The sequence below is a fragment of the Saccopteryx bilineata genome, chromosome 6, assembly GCF_036850765.1.
Source record: "Saccopteryx bilineata isolate mSacBil1 chromosome 6, mSacBil1_pri_phased_curated, whole genome shotgun sequence".
Lineage (NCBI taxonomy): Eukaryota > Metazoa > Chordata > Mammalia > Chiroptera > Emballonuridae > Saccopteryx > Saccopteryx bilineata.
The window spans coordinates 152,741,340-152,764,265 of NC_089495.1; the positions used below are offsets into that span (position 1 = coordinate 152,741,340).

Consider the following 22,926-nt stretch of genomic DNA (forward strand, 5'->3'; position numbering starts at 1 on the left):
GGCAGAATTACAGTCACACCGACCAATGGAACAGAATTGAGTGCCCAGAAATCAACCCACATATATATGGGCAAGTGATTGCAACAAGGGAGCCAAAAACATACAATGGAGGATAAAATGCCTCTTCAATAAATGGTGTGAGAAAACCCTGAAAGCCACGTGCCAAAGACTGAAACTAGTCTAGCATGCTATTTGTGACCATGTACCAAGGTTAACTCAAAATGCATCAAGGGCCTAAATATTTTATCTTAAATAATAAATACACAGAAGAAAACATAGGTACCAAGCTTATAACCTTGGTCTTAGGGAGGATTTTATAAATTTGACCCAAAAGGCAAGGTAAACAAAAGCAAAAATAAATGAATGAGACTATATCAAACTAAGAAGCTTCAGCACAGCAAAAGAAACCATCACAAAATAAAAAGGCAACCAACCAAATAACAAAAGGTATTTGCAAACAACAGTTTTAACAGGCTTTAATATCCAAAATATGTAAAGAACATATTAAACTAAATAATAAACAAACAATCCAATTTCAAAAATGAGCAGAGGATCTCAAGAGATGTTCTTCCCCAAAATATCAATACATACAGCTGATCAACAGTTACGTGAAAGATGCTCAACTTCACTAGCTATGAGGGAAATGCAAATCAAAACCACAATGGTGACCACCCCACACCTGCAATGATCAACAAGACAAGTAACAAGTGTTGGGAAAGCAGCTGTGTTAGGCTTGCTCGCTTGTACTTTGCCTGATTAGTTCATGAGCACGTGGCAGCTCCCCGTGTGGATAGTCTATGTAAGGCTACATGCAGGTGCCTGTCCTCAGGGTGGATGACGGTTTGTGGATTGCCTGCCAACCACTGTGCGAAGTCATTGTTTACTGTTGTTCATTCGCTTCATCTGCCGTGAGAAGCAGTGTTCCCTGCCAGTTTGCTCATCTGCCATTGTGAGACTCTATTAAACAGGAATGGCCCAACACTTTCAGGTTCTGCAGTTTCTCTACTGTCTGCCCGAATGCAGTGTGGACCTTCCTGTCCTCGGCCACCAGCATAACAACAAGTATTGGAGTCTGTGCAGATAAAGGAACCCTCGTACATTGCTGCTGGGAATGTAAACTGGTACAGCCACTATAGAAAACAGAATGGGGGCCCCTCCAAAAATTAAGAATAGATCTACTCTATGACCCAGCAATTTCTCTTCTGAATAGCTACCCAAAAATCTGAAAACATTTATTTGTAAAGATATATGCACCCCCATGTTCACTGCAGCATTAGTCACGGGAGCCAAGACATGGAGACAACCTAAGTTCCCTTCGATGGATGACGGGATAAAGAAGACGTGGACCAGATATACACTGGAATACAACCCAGGTGTTAAAGAGGATGAAATATTGCCATTGCAACAACACGGATGGGTCCTGAAAGGATCATGCTGAGTGAAGTAAGTCAGATGGAAAAAGACAAGAACCATCTGATTGCACTCGTATGCTGGATAGAAAACAGCAACGAATGAACAAACAAGAAAAACAAACAAAAAATCATGGACACAGGCCTGACCTGTGGTGGCACAATAGATAAAGCGTCGACCTGGAAATGCTGAGGTCACCAGTTCGAAACCCTGGGCTTGCCTGGTCAAGGCACAAATGGGAGTTGATGCTTCCAGCTCCTCCCCCTTCTCTCTCTCTGTCTCTCTCTCTTCTCTCTCCCTCTGTTTCTCTCTCTCCCCTCTCTCTCTCCACTCTAAAAATGAATAAATAAAATAAAATAAAATTTAAAAAAATCATGGACACAGACAATAATGTGGCAGTTACAAAAGGGAGGATGGCAGGGAGAGAGAGAAAATGGTTAACAGGGTCAAATGTATGGTGATGGAAGGAGACATCACTTTGGGTGGTGAACATATGATACAATATACAAGTGATGTATTAGATGTATACTTGAAACCTATGTAAATTTAAAAAAATAAATTTAAAAAATAAATTAAAAAATAATAGGAAAAATTATTGTCATTAAAGTAAAAAGGGTATAAGAAAAAAGAATAAAAATAATCAGCAAAATATATGTTAAGCAATAGGAAATAATAAATATAAGAGTAAGCTACAAACTGAGAGAAAATCTTTGCAAGTCACACATCTGATAGAGAACTTGTAAACATATTTGATAAAAAGTTGACAAGGAATAGAATGCGTACAAAACTCTTACAATCCATTCATAAAAGGAAGACAACCCAACTTGAAATGGAAAACATATGAATAAGCATATTTGACATATAATATACTGCATGTAATTAGAACAGAGAACTGATTAATTTTTGCATATATATTCACCAGTGAAACCATTGCCACCAACATAATGATTCTATTCATTCCCTCATGCCCTCTAGTAATCCGTGCTCATGCCTCTGACATCCACCCCCACCTCAAACCTCAGCAACCACCTGGGCCCCGTGTGCAGGTGTGCACAGCAGTCGTCCCTCAACGGGAACGTGTGAGTGGTGAGACCCAGACTCAGAGCTAAGGTCTCAGAACTCTGTGGAGGAGGAGATGCTGACAATTTTCTGTAAGATGGCAATCAGTTCCAAATCCCAATTTAGGAAGAATTTTACAAAATCAAGAAGCTTATTAACAAAAAGCAAGAACTTGAGAACCATTGCCTCAGATACTCCATTTTTTATATTTGTTTATAAACAGAAATGAGACTGCTCTTTTAAAAGCATATGTTGTGGCCTGACCTGTGGTGGCGCAGTGGATAGGGTGTCGACCTGGGAATGCTGAGGTTGCCGGTTCAAAACCCTGGGCTTGCCTGGTCCAGGCACATATGGGAGTTGATGCTTTCTGCTCCTCCCCCTTCTCTCTCTCTCTCTCTCTCAAAAAACTAAATAAAGTTAAAAATAAAATTTTTTTTAAAAAAAGTTTAAAAGCATATGTTGGTTGGAAACCCCAGAGTAATCTGAAATTGAGCCCCCTACAGAGGACAGGGAGAGACCCCGAGAAAGAGGCAGACCACTGCAGATGGGTAGGTGGCAGAGTTTACTAAGCCAGGGGACTTACCTACAGGGCTTGTCTGGGTGGCTCAGATCTGAAAAGGTTACCTAGAGGTCCTAGCCAAGCTCAGTCACGTATCCTGTCCAGATGGTCCCAACAACACGTTGCTGACTCAAGGCTGTGTCCTTGAGGCAGCCCCTGGGAAGGGACAAGGCAAGCCGCATGCACATTCCAGGGTGGGTTCTGGGTGGGGGTCTCCCATAGCCTGGGTCCAGCTTTCAGGTCAGCTGGGGCTCACTCCTTCTCCATGGCCTCCCCCACTGCAACAGAACCTGGTTCACTGCTCCTAGTGTCTGGGTCGAAGGGACACAACTCTTGGTGGAAGAAAATGACCTATCATATTTTCACTGTGACAAGTAGGGAGACAGGGGAAACATTCCAAAGCTCTGCCTCTCCTAAGGGAGGCTTAGCCATCGCTTATAAACACTGTTAGGTTAATTTCATGTTGATTTTATTCCTTGTAGCCACCAGTGGGGTTCAGGTGAAGCTCATCCTTTAGAGCTCCTTTGAAAAATACTGTGCTACATTTGGGCATTTAGTAAGAACTGCCCAGACCTCAGGACCCTTGTCACATCTATCACCAACACTCCATCCCTGCTGACAGGCTCTTACAATTTCCAAGGTCCCACTGTGGGGAAAACAGCTGTGTTAGGCTTGCTCGCTGCTGTCCGGGCTGCAAGCACTCTCTGTACAATTAGTGCGTGAGCAGGTGAAAGAGCACCAGTGTGTTTCTCTCTATAAAAGCTCTGAGTGCTGTCCCGCCGGGCAATTCTCCCAGCTCGCTCTCCCGCTATTGCACCAATGTGAGCTGTGCTTCCCTCATTCCTTCAGCCACCACCACCACTGGGAGGGGCAGTGTCCTGGTCCCTTGCCCTCACTGTGAAAAGCAGGTTTTCTTTCCTTTATTTGCTTGCCGGTCTTTACGAGCCTCCAATAAATGGGTGAAGGCCTGACGCTTTCCAGCTCTGCAGTTCTCTACCGTCTGCCCGAATTCAGTGCAAACCGGCCTGGCCACCACGAGGATTACACCCCCCTCCTCCTGCAGAGCACCCTGGGAGGTCAGCCAGGGGCTTCACTAGCATGGAGGTGGCTCATTTGTGGCTGCTGTCCCAGATGCCATAGTAACAATGCAGTCACATGCAAGAAAAAGATAGGTTAAAACAACAGTTTCCAAAATCAGTGGAACCTTTTCCACCCAGAACCCCATAACCCAAACTATTGACTTAGCAAGTCCCCTGGGCTGAGGGTCAGGTCATTCAGGATGTTGACCTGTGTTCTCATGTGATTTACTAAAGGTCATATATTAGCAGACTCATCGGGTATAAACACAAAACTTTCTGCTTGGATAATGACAGAGGTTTCAGTTGACAGGATAAATTCTGGTGTCAGTAAACACTAGAGGGAACAGGGAGAAAATCAATCCTAAAGATCAGGGTATGTCTGAAAGAGAAAAGAAAAGGGGTATCATTAAGGTATGTCAATCAAGATTCTAGCTGCAGAGATAGCCACTTAATTAGGGATTTGGGGAAAAGTCAAGTGCAGGGGCCTCCTACAAGGTATGGACACAAGGCATGGAAATGACAGGGGACACTGCTGGTAACAGGGAAGAAATTGTGCCCAAACCCAGGAGGTGGATGAGAACTGGAACCAGATGGAGAGTTGGGTAGAGAAGGTGTGATGTTCGGCTTAGGGTTGCAGCTTGTCGTAGGTGACTTGACAGGGAGAGGGGCGGGAGAACAGACACTGGACCTTGCTTTTTTTCATGGAAGGGGTCTCCTGCTTGGACTTCCCATTGGCAGAAGCCAAGCAGAAGTCAGACAGCCAGAGATCCTGCTGATGTTGTTCGACCGAACATGGGCCTCAAGGTCTAGAACCTTCTTACTAAATGCTATTCTTGTTAAATGTTAAAATATAGCAGAGTATTTTGCAGACCAGCTATGAAAAAGATTGAGGTTGACAAAAACTCATCCTAGGTAAGTATGGCCAATTGAAAAACAGACATCCACATGTAATTAACCAAATAGTGTATATAAGCATGGGCTAAGCCTCCCTTCTGAGAGACAAAGCTTGGATATTAATCCTGTCTCCTTAACTTGCTGCAAGTAAATAAATCTCCCTTGTGACAAGCACATTCCCTTCTTAAATAGAACAACCAAAGTGGCGAACCGCTAGTTTTGTTAACAATGAGATTCACACAGATCAGCCCCTGGGACAAAGACCTAAGGTGAAGGAGCCTAAAGTGTGGATCTGCAGAGGCAAATAAACAATATTTGGGACAGAAGAGAGTTTTTAGTTATAGCCAGGGCCATTTTAAGTTAGGATGATGCCTTTAAAAAAAGAGAGAGACTAGAACAACAGTCCAGACCCTACAGAAAAGTTAGCAATATCTCGCAAAAGTACACATGCATTTTCCCTTTGGTTATTAATCCCCAATATTAGGATTTACCCCTAAATTACAGTGACAAAAAATACAGAAAAAAATTATATATAAGGCTACCTTTTGAATCATTATCTATAATAGCAAAAAACCAGAGACCTATCGGATGGCTGTCTGTAGGAACCAGTAGAATTCCAAAGGCAAATTCACAAAGGAAGTGTTGTCTGACTGTGAACAGGGAGGAGATACATCTCTTTGTACCAGTATGAGGACAGCTTGGTGTGTCATCAAGTGAAAACAGCAAAGTGAAGAAAAAAAATGCAGAGGTTACCTACTGATTCTAGGTCTAGGCAGGAAATGTTTGAGTGGAGCCTACACTCTCTTGTCAACTAGAAAGATAGGATAAGCTCTGATAATTACTAGAATACTGTCAAAAGGACTTAAGAGCCAACTTCAAGAGAATCCAGCTGGACAAAAATGGGACAGTTTGAGCATCGATAATAATTCCAATGAATGCACATGTATTAAATGTGTTCACAACAGTGCCTTCTTCCTCAAAGTTGTCAATCGCTCCCTTTGGAGTCTGCTAGGACTCTGACACTGACAAATTGAGGGAAAAAATCAAGCATTTATCTTGTCTTTCTTATGTAACTGTACCTATGGAAATTAGAGAATGGTTGGAAAAACTTTCTTTATATAAAGTTATTCCATCTAGTAAATGAAGAAAGAATGATAGAATTTGAGTATCTTATTTGTGACCCCTTAACGAAGTCTAAGGCAATCATTAATGTCACAGACAGAGAGAGACAACTCAAACATGATGTTGCCTCTGATGGAAGTTTACAGCGGCACCTACAAAGTATTCTCACTGAAACACAGTCAGACCTGGGTGATCAAGCTTCTCCTTAAATAGGAAATTCACACAAAACACTGAACTAGAGGAGCAGGTGAATGACACACTGAGGATGTCATCGACAACATTGTACACAGCCCGATATCGTGTTGGACAATAGACTTCCCCATTCTTACACAGGGATTTTCCCACAAAGAGACAGGAAAGTTTAGAAAACTACACATTAATTTAAATTTAAGAAATATCAAACAATTGTGATTTATGGATCTTATTTGAATTCGACTTCACACAGTTTTTGAGACAATCAATGAAATCTGAAGACAAATGGCAATATTTCATAAAAATTTTAGTTGCGTTTTAGAGACTGATTATGGTAATATTTTTTAAAAGGTTTCAACTGTTTACTGATAAATTGAAACAATGTCTGATATCTGTTTCAAAATAATGTGAAATGTGTAGGGAGTAGTGAGTATATAGATGAAACAACATTGCATCAGCTGATAATGGTTGAAGCTTGGTCTCAGTACATGGATGTTCCTTATATTATTTTCTTTATCTTTGAGTTAGTTAAAATTTTTCCACAATAAAAAACTTAATCTCTATGTAATATAACTACTAAAAATTCTATACCAAACACACTGATAAATATGTTTTATATTATCTCATTTGCTCACTTAAAAAAGCCTGCAAGGAAGCTAATCTTATTTTTCTAATGTTTTAAACAAGGACCATGAGTGGCCTGAAAAACGCGTGAGACACTTGCCCAAGGTCACAGTGCTAAACAGGTACTCCAGGCAGAGCAGGGATCCCATTACAAGTCTGTCTGACCAGCACGTCCCCTCCTAACCACTGCACACGGCTCCTCTTCTTGGTGTCTCCTCAGGCCCGAGATTCTAAAATCCCAACGAATCAGAGGCAGATGGAGAGAGGGCAGGGAAGGGGTCCACACTCTTGCTGAGTGGAGAACTGGCAGGAAGCCTGTACCCAGGGAGTTCACAGGAGGGTTTCTCATGCACTGTTTCTCCAGAATGGCCAGTCCTGCCCCACGGCACCCCCTCCTCACCTCATATGTCATATTACTGGGGTCACAGCCTCTTTTAAATCATGAAAAGAAACCCACAAACCACATTCTAGATGTCCTCTGCCATCAGAGATGAGGGTACCCCCCTGAAGAGTCCCTGCTCACGCTGGATCCGGCTTATTCTTTAGTCAGAAGAGGGGTTTAGACTGGGTAGTCTCTGAATTGTCTTTGAGCTGAAAAAACCTGCCTTGGGGACACTAATATCCTATTGAGGGAAAAGGAAGACTTCTCAGGCATCAGTCTGTCACAGGAGCAAATAAGTGAGGACTCACCAGTCAGCACAAATTTATTCTGTTGAATATGAGCCATTTGACATTGTGCTAAAAAGCTCCATACTCCCCTCCCACCCTAGGTCACCCTGACAGCATCTCCCTGTTGTGCTGCGGGCCAGTCCCTGGTCCCTCCTCAGACAACAGCCTACCCCAGCCTACTTCCTGGGCCTCTTCTCAGCCAGGCTCACCTTCTATTGAAGGAGATGATGAGCTCTCAGGTTTTATCCAAAGTAGCCCTTTGAGCTGGTGCTTATGCTTTAACTGTGAGGGAGGGGAAAGTGCTTTGGCCTCCAAAACACTGAGCCAGGGAGCTCAGAGTGGGTGGGGCCCATGGGGGACTGTTTGCCTTTAAAGAGACAGAAATATTGCCCCATAACCTGCTGGCTGCTTCAGTTTTACCAAGTTGAAAACTTTCCCTCCGTGTGCCCGCTCTGGCACTGAAATTTCCAAAGCTATGGTCGGTGATTGGGTTCCATGATGATTCAAAAAGCCCTTATTGAATGAAATAAGTCTTGTGCAGAAAGCCAGACACAGTGTCTGGTCATGTTCCCTGATGCAGTCGGAGAGTGCAGGGGATTCTGGGAGAAGAGAGTCGGGCCTGTGACTTGGCGTATTCTCGGGGTGCTTGCTAGTGATTATATGATATGGGAGTTGAGTGTGGTCTCTCAGGAGGGTCTCAGTTAACCCACTCAGAAATTAACAAACATCAGGCACGAAGCCATGGGTGCCGAAACTATTAGTATCCAGAGGGAAAGAGGAAGAGGAGGCTGGAGAAAAGTCTTCCAGTAACCACACAGCTTCTCTGGTTATTTCCATAGGGCTCTTGCAAGCTTGAAAGTTCGCATGACCGACAAGTCAGCAGGCACCTTTCCCTCCTGCCCTTCCCACTGCCTCCCACTGCAGGCCAGACAGGCAGCTTATCTCAGATTTACCCGGGGGATGGGGTCAACAGGCTCTCGAGATTGTTCCAGGTGAGAGGCAGGCTGTCACAGTGGTCACAGTTGGCAAGATGTTCTAGTTGTTGCATCACCATTACAATATTGAGTGTTTTATTACTATTATACATTTTGATCCACTAGACTGAGAAATTTGATCAGTCGTTGCTTGAGTTTGAAGATGGCTACAAAGAAGACCAGATGCGGCCAAAAGCAGTGGATAGTAGGGTGAGTCCCATGGACGGAAGCAGCTAGTGTTGGAAATGATGGTGTTAATAACCATATCATTGGACCAATTTTTAGTTAATGATGTGGACACCTTAAAAGGCCCTAGGTAGCAGTTTTCAGACATCCAATAAAGACAGGTCAGGACCAGCTGTGTATTTTGCAAGGTCTTGCACAAATGGAAAATACCCAGTCGTTTGTTCAAAAATCATGAAGGATTTTAAGATGACATTACAGAGCATTGAACCATGTGAGGGTTCCTCTGTGCAAAGGGCCCTGAACAGCCCTACAAGTCACCCCTGGGAGCTCATCTTGACAGGATGCACACATATGGGTTGAGAGCAGAGCCAGAGCCACATCCCTGCTCATCAGTGACTATGTGGAGATCTGCGGAGACCCGGCATTCAAAAAGGGAAAACTAAACTGTACAAGTCCCAGCACTTCACAGGAAGGATGAGGAGGAGACCAGCACGGTGGCCCACGTTTAATCTGAATCCAACCACCGGGGTTTCCACTCCAGACAGCATCGTGGGGAACCCTCAGACATTACTGCTGGAACAGCCATAACTGGTCATTTTTTTAAATTAAAGTCTCTAAGCTTTGTCCTTAGGCCATATGGCAAATGACGAAACATTAATTTTTTTAATCTTCTAAAAGTTAGTAAGAGTGGGAGTCTGTGTGACATGTGAGCCATGACTTCCTTCCTCCCCTCGAACTCACCTTCAGCTCAGCTTGAAGGAAACACCACTGTGGGCAGGTGTGGGCAGGCGATGGGTCTCCCTCTCCCCTCAGTTACCCAACAGGAATATGGCACCTTACCCATAGGGGCAGATTGGCAGCCATTCTCACCCCTCCACACTGAGTGCAGGACTAACCAGGTGAGCCCACCAGCAGCACCCTAGTCCCTCTCTACCCACAGTGCAGAGGCTCTGTCCCAGGGAAAACGGGCTAGAATACTGGGACCCAGACTGCCCACCTCAAGAAAATTAGAAAAACATCTTTCCACTTGCATATATTATAGATCGTGAGGGCATTTTATAAGTGAAGTATGTCACACAGTATAACAAAGACTATATGAAATCACTTTTTTGTGATATTTTAAAAATCCAAATTCACAGAACAGTAGAGTAGATGGTGGTTACCAGGGGCTGGCAGACGGGGGCATGGGTAGATGTTGGTCACACAGTACAACCTGCAGTTAGAGATGGATACGTTCTGAGACTGGAATGCTTTCTCCTCTGACATTAAAGCCCTTGCGGGGGACAAGCTTTTGGTGTCCGAGAAACTTTTGGAAAATATCACCATTGTCCACAGCGGGGTTTGGCAGTTGAGACTCTGCATCCCCACAGCCTCAGTGGCCAATGTTCCTGTCTCTTTAAGTTGTCACCTCTGGGCAACTCCCCCCACCCAATTCCCGGAGCTTCCTGCACTCTGAGCTCTGAGAGGCGGGACACTTCCCCGTGTACTGGGAGGCCCTGCCAGCTGCACTCACACCCAGAGGTCAGGGGTTCTCGAGGCCAGCATCAGAGCCTGCCACCCATTCCGCAGGAAAGATGAGCCTAACAGGGGGAGGTGGCCCCAGGGAGTAGTAGCTGTAAGGATAGAGAAATATTCAGAGCCTTCGTGATGCTCGCTGAGTGGGCACCCACGATCTCACTCTCCTAGGTACCAGGGAGGGAAGCCAGACCTAGAGAGGGTCACTGCACACCCCCAGGTGGTTGAGGATGGGTTGAGTTGCATACAGAGCAGGGTCAGGAGCAGCGGGGAGCACCTCCTTCAGCCTGGATGCCATGCTTGCTCGGGGCTAACCCTCTCCTGCCCTACCCCTCTGACCAGGAAGGAAGGCGTCTGCTAGCTCTCCTGCAGGGACCAAAGTGCACTCGAGAAGGCGGAAGACAGTCCCCACCAGCATACTTAATACAGGCAAAGGTATTTTTGAGGACACAGAAGTAAGTCTAAGCTCAGAACAAGTTACAAAGTGCAAGTTCTGTAGGTATCTGGGCTGAACCGCCTGAAACGCTTCACTCTCTTCCTAGTGTCCACAAATCAGCCTGCAGCAGAAGGCAAAGGTCATGAACGTGGTCATCAAACCCTGACACACCTGCTCCCCAATACAAGCTGCCCAGGGCTGTGTGGGAGGTGGACCACTCTGAGTTGCGTCCCCTCCTCTGCAGGATGACAGGGGTTGGACTAGGAAAACTGAATCAGAAACTCAGTTTGCAGACTGAGTGCATCAGAAGCACAGGCCACCGGGGGTGTGGGGATTGCTTATGTTCTACAAGTACAGGTGTGTGAATGAAACTATCTGAGAAATACACATTTCAAAGAATTCCCACAGACAGGAAGTTCAGGAGCCCTGGACAAGGTGCATAAACTCAGTCTCTTGCAGGGTTGAGATACAGGGTGCTACATGTTTTCCATTCTTCAATAACAGCATGTGCTTTGTAACCTCAGATCTCAGCTCTCTAGAACTGCAGAACTCTCTAAAGCCCACTGTGAACTCTGTGGGAAGTGCTCAAGGGCCCACCCACGGTACTGGGAGTTCCCTGACCTTCTCATCTTACCTTTGACCAGGACCCTTGCTCTAGCTCTAGCTAAATTCCTGGTCCTTGCTCTGAAGATGTTGCTTTTTCTCCATTTCTGCTCTGGTGTCAGTCATGGGTGTGTGTTGATTTCTACACACAAAACAACTAATCTCATAAGGCCCAGGGGCAGGGGTGAACATTACTGAAGGCGTGGGGACAGGGGTAGGAACATTCCTGCAAAGACACAAACACTATTGGGCTGAGGATCAGGCCAGCCGTAATCTAAGTCCTCTGGCCAGAGACAAGGTATTCAGCCCACCTCTCCTGTGACTCACCTTGTGCGGAGTTAACAGGAGAGAACGCATTCCCCTGCGGTACCCAGGTGGATAGCGTGAAGGGCTGGAATTTGGAGTGGATGGTGTGGCACAGGCAGGAATAGGACAGGATGTGGGGAGGCTGTCTCATCACAGGAGTGGGAACACAAGATGGCAGGGAAAGGCCTGGAGTCTGTTCTCTGGGGAGCATCTGAGTGTCCGTGGGGTGGGGGTGGGGGGTCACTATCCTGAGCCTGGGGAGGCTGACTGAGGATGCTGTGCACTGTGCTCAGGTCTCAGGGAGCACAGAATGTCCCACCGCGTGGTAATGACTGACTGGGGGAAAGCATTTGCTTTGGGAAGCCGCAGCTTTGGAGGTGGGATATCAGGAGCAGAAGGCAGAGTGTCCCAGCCTCCCCAGCACACCAACCACATCAGACACGCTGGAACAGGACAGTGATGTGGCTTCTGGGAGCAGTCTGTGGTTCAGGGCATCACCTGGGACATGGACTACTTTTTCCACTTCCAAAACCGGCATTACAGTTCTCTTGTTTGACTCCCAGGACAACTGCCTTATGTGGTCCCCTAGGTTGCTGAACAAATATTCTAGATCTCACAGCACCCCCAAGTCTCCCCTGGCACACAGGATTTCTTGTTCCAGTCTAGCCTGGGTTGAGGACCTCACTCAATGGCTTGGTGAAAAAACAAGTCAAACAGAGATTGCACTTTTTCCCTATTCCTCTGCCCCTTCTGCCTGTAAGCTGAGCCTTGACCACTTACTCTTTGTTCCAACAGAACCAGCAGGAGCCCCTGTCAGTAGTATGAGGAGGATGCTTCGCAGCAGGGCTGCCATGCCGGAGCACTGAGGCTTCTCCTCTTAGGGAAGCGTGGGCAGGAAAAAGTGCCACAGGAAACACAATTCTGGGTAAAGATGTGTTCATGTCCAAATTCAGTGAGCAGAGGGTGACTACTGTGTGCAAGAAAGAGGAAGGATTCATGACAGGGGAGACAGCTGTGGTCATCGACACCCCCGACCTTTTCTCCTCAACAATTCGTGCCAAAGACAAGCAGCATCACATTGAATGCTGCTTGGCACCCTCTACCCCAGCCTCCACGCCCTGTTCCTGGTGGTCCCCATCGGCCACTACCAGACAGAGGACAGAGAAGCAATCGACAGCATCCAGAAGGTGTTTGGGGCGGGAGCCGTGAGACACACCATTATCACCTTCACTCGGAAAGGTGAATTGGGGGATGACTACATCCAAGATTACTTTGAAAGTGACAGCTCGGTTAACGAGTTGGTTGAAACCTGTAGAAGACAATACTGTGCTTTCAACAACAAGGCAGAGGGGGGCCGAACGGCACAGCCAGGTGACGGAGCTCCTCGTCAAAGAGGAGCTTGGTCCAGGTCAACCATTTGGTGAATGAGAACAGAGGACCCTACCACATGAATGTCTGAAATGAAGGCAGCGGGTTCCAGGTGAGAATCCTCATTAAGGTCTCCAGGGGCCTCTGTGTCATTAGAGCGAGTGGGATGACAATGGGCCCAGACAAGTGACAACCTTCACAGGCTTTGTTTAAGGAGATAGGTGCCCATAGTTTGGAGTGATGAGGCACCAGATGGTGGGTGACTTTGAATACTATCCTCTGGACCAGTGGTCCCCAACCTTTTTTGGGCTACGGACTGGTTTAATGTCAGAAAATATTTTCACGGACCGGCCTTTAGTGTGGGACAGATAAATGTATCACGTGACCAAGACAAGCGTCAAGAGTGAGTCTTAGACAGATGTAACAGAGGGAATCTGGTCACTTTTTAAAAATAAAACATCGTTCAGACTTAAGTATAAATAAAACGGAAATAATGTAAGTTAGTTATTCTTTCTCTGCGGACCGGTACCAAATGGCCCACGGACCGGTACTGGTCTGCGGCCCGGGGGTTGGGGACCACTGCTCTGGACTGCATTGGTAAAGTAATGGATATATTTAAGTCCTTGTCTGACTCTACCCCTCATAGTTTTGGACACAAATGACTCATTAGATCCCCTTGGCATTAATAAAATGACCTTCTTCATGTCCCCCACACCCCTGCTTTCTGACCACTCTAGAGGTTGCTGAGTCCTCCTCTCATGAGCTCTAAAAGTTGGCATTTGCAGGGTTTGAGTCTAGCCTGTCCTCAGCTCTCTACACGGTCCCTCCACATTTCATATCATTGAGTACCAAATCCTGCTAATAGTTTTTACATTAGTAGTGAATCCTTTGGGTTTCATAGAACATGAACGAGTTTGAGCCGGGCTGTGTAAGGTGAGAAAAGTCTGATAACCAGAGTAGAATACAAGGACCCCATGGAGAGAGACAAATGACAGTATCAATGGCTTTGGTGAGAAAGCAAGAGGAGGGCCTGGCCGATTGGCTCAGTGGTAGAATATCAGCCTGGTGCGTGGAAATCCCGGCTTCATTTCCCGGTTAGGAAAAAAAGCACTCATCTATTTCTCCACTCTTCTCCCTTCACTCTCTTTCTTTTCCATTCCTGCAGCCATGCTCAATTTGAGCAACTTGGCTCTGGGCATTGGCCTCGCCCCAGGCTCTAAAATAGCTCAGATGCTGAGCAACGGAGCAGCAGCTCCAGATGGGCAGAGCATAGCCCTGCACAGAGTTTGCGTGGTGGATCCTGGTCAGGGCACATGCGGGGGTCTGTGTCTCTGACTCCCCTCAACTAAGTAAAAGAAAAAAAGAGAGAGAAAGCAAGGGAAAACATTCCTGGTGGGCATGGAGACTGCACAAAGACAAGCTTAAAATACAGGAAGTGTCTGAGGATGGCAGGTTCATCAAGATTACATATCACTGTTTTCACCTTCTTTTCTGATTGCATGCCAAATTGCATTCTGGGAATGAGTATAAGGCTTCACCAGGCAGGTGAAGGGGACGTCAGGTTCGTGGCTGTGCACCCTCCGTTATCATCTCCATCTGCCGACCTGGATGGAGACGATTCCAAGCTTTACTGGATTCATATTAGAAGAAGCTTCATCTCTACACTGGGGTGCCCATGTGGGATGGAGACAGTGGAGAAACGTGGGGGGCCTGGTTCCCAGTCTCCTCACTTCCCCCGTCTCTCAAATGTGCATCACAGCCTTCCCTGGCTCCATTCCTCCTCCAGGGAGCCTAGACGTTCCCCGTAAGCCTCTGGATCTTTTCCAGGAGTAGCAGAAAGTCTGGAAGACTGTAGAAGGAATTGCTGTTAGAAACTGCAAAGAAGTGTTGTTAGAGAGAGCTTCAGGAACAAGGCCATGGTTAGATGGCATCTTTGGGGACCCCAGAGTGAGGACGAGGCCCATCTTACGTCTGGGAAACCTGAAGCAGCATGAGCAGTGGAATTACGGACCAGGCTACGGCGGCCAGCGAGGACCGTGACCACGGCCTTGATGTAACCACATCCTAACCATCAATTTACTCTGAATTATATACTTGTGTCTCTTTTTCTTTCTTGTAAAAAGATGAGAAATCAGATCTGTGTACATCACTTCCCCCTTTATTTTCTAGGACTTTGTAAAAGAAGCCACATCTCAGAATGGGGACAATTTACATGGTGAGATGATCCTTTAAAAAATGCTTACTTCACCCTGGCTGGTTAGCTCATTTGGTTGAGAGCTTCACCCCAAAACAACAAAGTTGTAGGTTTGTTCCCTGGTCAGGGCACAAAAGGGAAGCAACCAATGAATGCACAACTGAGTAGAACAACAGATGAATGTTTCCTTCTCTCTCTCATCCTTCCTCTCTTTCTCTCTAAAATTGATAAGAAATTAATAATGATGATTATTACAGTTCATATTATATGCTAGATTATATATAACATACTAATCATCCAATCCCCATAGTATATAATATATAATCTTCATACCAACCCTATACAGAATATGTTATTCTCATTTTACAGGTGAATAAACATAGCCACAAATATGTAAAATCGGGTGGCAGTGGGGGGTTAAAATTCTGTCAATGGCCTTCAGCCCCCAGGGACATACCTGTTACTGCACAAAATTGGGTTTATTAACTTGTGGCCTCAAGGGAATAGCACAACATCGGGAATCGGGAGATATCTCAGGATGAAGTGTTGGAAAGGACTTTTTACATGAGGGCTTGTGAGGAGGGCTTTTACATGATTTTTGGGAGAGTAGGAACTCTCTGAAGGCAATATAACAAGTTCATGGTGTTAATGTATTTCAGCTTCTTTCTTTCCCTCTTACTTTCTCTCTTTCTCTCTCCCTCCTCCCTCCCTCCCTCTCGCCCGCCCTCCTTCCTTTCTTCCTTCCTTCCTTCTTTCCTTTTTTTCTTAGTGACAGGCAGGGAGGTGGAAAGACAGACTCACACATGTGTCCTGACTGGGATCCAACCAGCCACCCCCATCCAGGGATGATATTCAGCCCATTTAGGGACGCTGCTCCATTGATTGGCAACCAAGCTATTTTAGTGCCTGATGGGAGGCCATGGAGTCCTCTTCAGTACCCGGGAACAACTTGCTCATTTGAGTCATTGCTGCAGGAAGAAAACAGAGAGAGAGAGAGAGAGAAGGGGGAGTGGGAGTGTTGGAGAAGTAAATGGGTGCTTCTCCTGTGTGCCTTGATTGCAAATCAAACCCAGGACTTCCATACACTGGGCCGATGCTCTACCGCTGAGCCAACAAGCCAGGACCTCAGCTGGTTCCTTTAAATGCCATGCTCATTGTCCTTCCAGACTTGCCGTGTAGAGACAGGTGACAGCTCCCCTGGATGACATCCTGGATGATGCAAATGCAGTGACTATCCTTCCAGCTGGTGACTCTGGCATCTGCTCAGCACGTAGGTCTGGTGCCGACCTGGGATCATGGGAAAGTGGTGGGGACAGGGCATGTGTGGAGAGACAGTTTTGTGGCACAGATTTTTTTCAGCAGTTTACTGAGATATGTTTTACACAGAGTAAAATGCACAAATCTTAACTACACAACAAAATGAATTTTTTTAAAACATCTGCATATATGTGACCGCCATCGAGATAAAGAAATGCAGCATTGCTGCCACCTTGCCAGTGCTCTGTGCCTCATCCTCCGAAGGGGAGGATGACCAGCACTGGTTCATCTCGTCTGTTCTTGAACTTCAGATAATGGGCGTGTGCAGCCTCTGATTCTGCATCTGGCTTCTTTCACTCGGCATGTTTTGGAGATCCAGCCCAGTGGCAGATATCAGTAGTTCACTCTTTTTTTTTTTAATTGCTGGCTTGTGTTTCATTTTTTTTGTTTTGTTTTTTTTGTGTTTTGGGGTTTTTTTATTATTAATTTTTAGAGAGGAGAGAGAGAGAGAGAGAGAGAGAGAGAGAGAGAAGGGGAAGGGAGGAGCAGGAAGCATCAACTCCCATATGTGCCTTGACCAGGCAAGCCCAGGGTTTTGAACCGGCGACCTCAGCGTTTCCAGGTCGACGCTTTATCCACTGTGCCACCACAAGTCAGGCTTGTGTTTCATTTTATAAATATAGCACCAAGGGTCATTTGAAACTCAGATTCTCCCTGGTCCTGCCTTAGCCCATGGCCTTCATGCCCCAGTACTTACCTGTGGTAGCAAAATGAGAGAAACACAAAGGACCAAGGCCAGCGAAGCCTGAGTTTAACATTTGCAGGTTTCTGGGCCCTCACAGCCCTTGACATATCTCTTAATCGGTTCATACTGCTTCTGTGACTTGCGCTTTGAGGGGTAGCTCCTGACCAGGACTAGAGCTCTCCTGGTTCAGGGCACTGGTGCCATTCTGTATAAAAACTGACGAGGCAGGGAACCAGCCAACCTGTCCCCATGTCTGTGTTCACCTGTAAGCAGAGACTCAGAATCTGTCCTGTTGTCCACAGGCCCAGGGGAGCAGCAGCTGCGGGCCTCAGGCTCTGAACTGAACCCGGGAGGTCAGAACTGATGGTCCTGCTGGTAGGGCGGCGCGGCATGGGAAAAAGTACAGCCGGCGACAGGCTTCTGGGAAATAAAGCCTTCCAGACCAAAATCAGCGACCACTGGGTGACCTGGGTGTTCCAGTCTGAGAGCAGGGTCTGGAAAGGGAGGGAAATTTTGATCATTGATAGCCCGGACTTGTCAACGGACTTTAAACCAGCCCTTCAGGAACACGACCCTCAGGGCCCCCACGCCTTCCTGCTGGTGATCCCGCTGGTGATCCCGCTGGGCTCCTTCTCTGAGAACGATGAGGCAGTGCTGACCACTCTCTGAAGAAGGTTTGGAGACAAATTCAGGGAGCGCACGGTCGTGCTTCTCACAAGGAAAGAAGACCGAGGGGATTAGGAAGCAGACTCGCTCTCAGAAACCACAGGAACCATCAAGGAACTCATCGAGGAAGGTGGGCACCGATACAGCACCTTCAGCTACAGCGCGGCAGCAGAGGAGGAGCGGCCACAGGTGGGCGCGCTCCTGGACAAAGTCGTGCGCCTGGTGCTGCGGCACGGTGACAAGACCTGTGGCTTCGCTGAAGGTGCGCAAAGCTCTGCACACATCTTATATGAGCTTCACAAAAAGGAGAGGCGGGGTCCTGGCCGTGTGGCTCAGATGTGCGGGATGTCTTGAGAGGCGGGGTGGAGAAAGCCTGGTCTGAAATGGACGGTGCAGAAAGGGTTGAGTTGGATGTCTGAGCAGAAAGCTGGAAGGTGTTCCTGGGCGCGCACTGGCAATCTGAAGCAGAGCGGTAGGAGGAAGCAAGCCGCGTGTGAGGGGGCCAATGGCAGGGCTCTGGATGGGCATGGAGGGGACCCACCTCTACAGAAAGCGGGATGGGGGGCTCAGAGAACCACACCGCCTGGGGCTAGGAAAGCAGTACTGAAGGACATGGGATGTCGGGAGACTTTCCATCCTATTACTATGAGATTGTGGGTTCAGAATAAGCAATTCAGTAATTTCCCCTGGACGGAGGAGCACGGGATGGGCTGCCTCTCTCCTTGTTTGGAGGTGGAGATTGGTGACCTGGGAAGGAGTTCGTGATTGAGGAAAAGTGTGAAGGAGAGACCTGAATGGAAGAGAGAGATCACGGGACAAGAGCAAAGTCATAAAGAATCCCCCAGTGACGCCCATGGTATTACTCCTGTAATTCCATTTGTAGAAGAATTTGTTCTCCATCATTTACACCCCCTGGAGAGTGTTTGTAACTCTTTGTCATTATAGCCATGGGGGCCTTTTGATGTCCACGAAAGACACCCGTTGACTGTGGTTGTAAAGAGAAATGACCATTAGTGTGCCTCCTCTGGTAATCTCTAGATGCTGTGTCGTTGCTTTTTCACAAAAGGTAATTGTGTGGAATGCTTTTTCAAGGACATGCAGGAGATTTTGCTACAGTTGGCATAAGGTGGCAGCAAGGACAGAAGACAGAGATGAGATGAGATGAGTGGACCCAGGTGAGCAGGTATAGAGTAACTCGTAGGGTGCCAGGGAGTCAGAGAAGCCACCAGGAAAAGGAACAAATTCAGAGACATAGCCCTGGGTAGGGACAGTGGTCCAAGTCCTGTTTCTGAGTTTTCTGTGTGTCTGCGACATTCCCATGCTTGGGGCTGGAGCGGCCAGGTGGGAAGGTAGCCCTGATGTTCCCCGAGTGTCCTTGGCTACAGTGTGAGACACAGCTTTGCAAGACGTACCCAGATCACTGAGGGTGACGACTCTCTCCTGCTTTCCTCTGACAGAGACCCTGACCATTGTCCTCGTGGGGAGGAGCGGGACTGGGAAGAGTGCCACTGGCAACACCATCCTCGGGAGGTCAGAATTTGTCTCTCAGGTCCGAGCCCAGCAGGTCACCAAGGAGGTCCAGGACAGCAGGGGGACGGTGGATGAGCAGGACGTCATGGTGGTGGACACTCCCACGCTCCGCCTGATGCTCGGTGCAGAAGGTGACCCATCCCAGCTAAAGAAGTTCTGAAACTATAGTGTGTCCGTAAAGTCATGGTGGACTTTTGACCGGTCACAGGAAAGCAACAAAAGATGATAGAAATGTGAAATCTGCACCAAATAAAAGGAAAACCCTCCCAGTTTCTATAGGATGATGTGGCAGCATGTGCGCATGCACAGATAGATGGTGACATAACATCATTTATACAGCAGAGCAGCCCACAGCCATGGCAGTCGAGATGTGGACAGTACAGAGGAAAGTTCAGTGTGTCCTGTGGCTCGTTAAATTCGAATCCGTGACCAAAGTGCAACGTGAATATTGGCACGTTTATAACGAAGCACCACCACATAGGAATAACATTACTCGGTGGGATAAGTATCAATAGTTGAAGGAAACTGGCAGTTTGGTGGAGAGACCTGGTTCTGGTAGGCCATCAGTCAGTGATGAGTCTGTAGAGGCTATACGGGATAGCTACCTAAGGAGCCCTAAAAAAATCTGTGCGTGAGCCCACATCGAACTACATTGAATAGGTATGAAACTGAGAGCATTTTCCTTTTATTTGGTGCAGATTTCACATTTCTATCATCTTTTGTTGCTTTCCTTTGACCAGTCAAAAGTGCACCATGACTTTACGGACACATTGTATGTGTCCAGCCATGGAGGGAACACGGTTCTGATTCTACTGCTCCAGCTGCAATGGTTCACTCAGCAGAATGAAGAGGCATTGGAGATGTTAGAGAAAATTGTTGGAAAGGATGTTACGGAATTTATGATTGTGCTTTTTACCGGGAAGGAAGTCCTGGGCAGCAGGGACCTGAAAGATTACTGCAATAACACAGATAGCAAAGCTCTTAGGAAGATAATTTAAAAGTGTAAGGGGCGAGTTTATGCTTTTAATAACAAAGAAACTGGCCAAGACAGCAAAGACCATGTAACAGACCTTTTAAAAAAGGCCAAAGAGCTGATAGGTTACCGTGATGGGCACGAATACTTCTGTACACAGGGGACAGCCATTAAAGAGCTACAGAAGCCCAGGAAAAGCAAAACTCCACAAAAAAAAAAATATTCAAAAGATGCCTGTAACTGATTTTTTGCCAGTTAAGGGGTTTATCCTGAAACAACCAAGTCGGGCGTTCAATCCCCAGTCAGGGCACACACGGGAAGCAACCAAAGAACGCATGACTGAGTGGAACAACAAATGAGCGCTTCCCTTCCCCACCCCTCTCTCTCCCTTCCTCTCTGTCTCTCTTTAAAAATAAAAATTAATCTCTGGAGGGTTAGCTTGGTTGGTTAACATGTTGTCCCAAAGCACAGAGATGGCCAGTTTAATTCACTGGTCAGGGCACATACAGGAGTGGCTTGATGTGCCTGTCTCTCTCTCTCCCTGCCTTTCTCTCTCAAAAACTAAGCATTTAAAAGATAAAATTTTGGTTGGCTCAGCGGTAGAGGGTCGGCCTGGCGTGCGGGGGACCCGGGTTCGATTCCCGGCCAGGGCACATAGGAGAAGCGCCCATTTGCTTCTCCACCCCACACCCCCTCCTTTCTCTCTGTCTCTATCTTCCCCTCCCGCAGCCAAGGCTCCATTGGAGCAAAGATGGCCCGGGCGCTGGGGATGGCTCCTTGGCCTCTGCCCCAGGCACTAGAGTGGCTCTGGTCACAGCAGAGCGACTCCCCGGAGGGGCAGAGCATCGCCCCCTGGTGGGCAGAGCATCGCCCCTGGTGGGCGTGCCGGGTGGATCCCGGTCGGGCGCATGCGGGAGTCTGTCTGACTTTCTCTCCTCGTTTCCAGCTTCAGAAAGAAAAAAAAAAATTTTTTTTTTAAAAAAGATAAAATTTTACCCCAACCTGTAGTGGCATAGTGGGTGAGACATTGATCTGGAATGCTGAGGTTGCTGGTTCAAAACCCAAGGGTGCCCTGTCAGGGTGCATATGAAAAGTAACTACTATTACAAATTGATGCTTCTGGCTCTTCCCAACCTTTCTCTATCTCTCTATCTCTCTCTCTCTAAAATATTTTAAATATCAATAAGTAAAATATTTTAATAAGCCCACTAATGACAGATTTTTATAGCTGGCTGAAATGCCTAGGGTCTCTTTTAAGTTCTAGACATGCTCAAGTTGGGGGGTGGGGAGGACTGGTGGATGGGAACAGTGTTCATGACATTGAGGGTTGAAAAGTCAGTGCCTCTCACTGTGAGATACTCTGCCTCCTTGTCAATGAATAAATTGTCAGGCAGGGCAGGTAGCAGGAGATTGTAAAGTAGCAGAAGAAATGCAGTCAGGAAAAAGGCTTTAGGGGTTAGGCTGATATTAAGGGTCAAAACCAAGTCACAAGAATAGCAAAAGATGTAGGTAGATGAGACTCAGGACAGACACTGGGACCAAGGCCAAGGCTGGCCTGTGGCCAGAATCTATATAATTACATGAAGATCAGGGTGTCCAGATTCATTAGAGAGAGGCAACATCTAGTCAAGTCCTGGGCATGGCAGACAGGACAAGCTGGACTCCTGTGTCCGGCCCACGGCCCCAGAGCTGTCCTTTCCTGACAGGGTGGCTGTCCCTTCGTGCCCTCTTCTTTTCAAGTCTGAATGCAGAGGGACCCAGGCAGCCCCGTTTGTTGTCCCTGAGGAAATGAACACAATTCCTGAGATTTCAAATGATTATGTAGTTAAATCATCACAGTGAAACAGACAAGAGCAGAAAAATAAAATTAATAAATGAAATAGACTAGAACAGAAATCAGAAGCACAGTAAAATTGCCAAGATTGACAACCTTGCAAAATTTTTAAATTCTAAATTTAATTCTAGTTTTTCTCTAGAAAGGGTTATTGACAACTCCTTTGCACCTCTCTCCTCTCCTTTCTTTTTCACTTCAGGGTTAGGAATTGAGCTGAAAATCAAAGAGCTCACATAATAATGGTCTAAACACATTGGGAGCTCATAGTGTCTCATGTCCAGAGTGGGCCATCGGGGCCCCGTGAGGTACCCACGGTCCAGCTCTATTCTCATGCAGCTTCTGCACTTCGGCTGCATCTGGGTCCCCAGATGGTGATGTTCTGCTCAGAGATGAGCAGGTAATATTGAGAGCTGCCTGATGGGGGTGCTGTATGAAGTGAGAAATATGGAATTGTCTCCGAGGTGATGCAGGACCAGATGGTCTCAATATTGACCATGTCACAGATGCTTTGGGGACAGGATCTATGGCATTGCCTTTTTTTTTTTTTTTTCTGAAGTGAGTAGTTGGGAGGCAGACAGACAGACTCCCACATGAGCCCGACAGAAATCCACCTAACAAAGCCCACTAGGGAGTGAAAAAATGCCCATCTTGGGGGTTGCTCCACTGTACCCAGAGCCATTCTAATGTCCGAGGTGGAGGCCATGGAGCCGTCCTCATGCCTGGGCCAACTT

The 22,926-nt window shown here is 46.9% G+C and overlaps 1 protein-coding gene and 1 pseudogene across 1 annotated transcript in view; one reads left to right on the forward strand and one right to left on the reverse strand.

The window, feature by feature from the left end:
• The window catches only part of LOC136308778 (GTPase IMAP family member 7-like), a 15,478-nt gene extending 7,558 nt beyond the window's left edge, over positions 1–7,920 (reverse strand). Inside the window, exon 1 of the mRNA XM_066236465.1 lies at positions 7,818–7,920. The gene's annotated coding sequence lies outside the window, so the exon portion shown is untranslated. The remainder of the gene's footprint in view (positions 1–7,817) is intronic.
• LOC136308379 (GTPase IMAP family member 8-like) lies at positions 2,398–19,544 on the forward strand (annotated as a pseudogene).
• Positions 19,545–22,926: the final 3,382 nt, after the last annotated feature.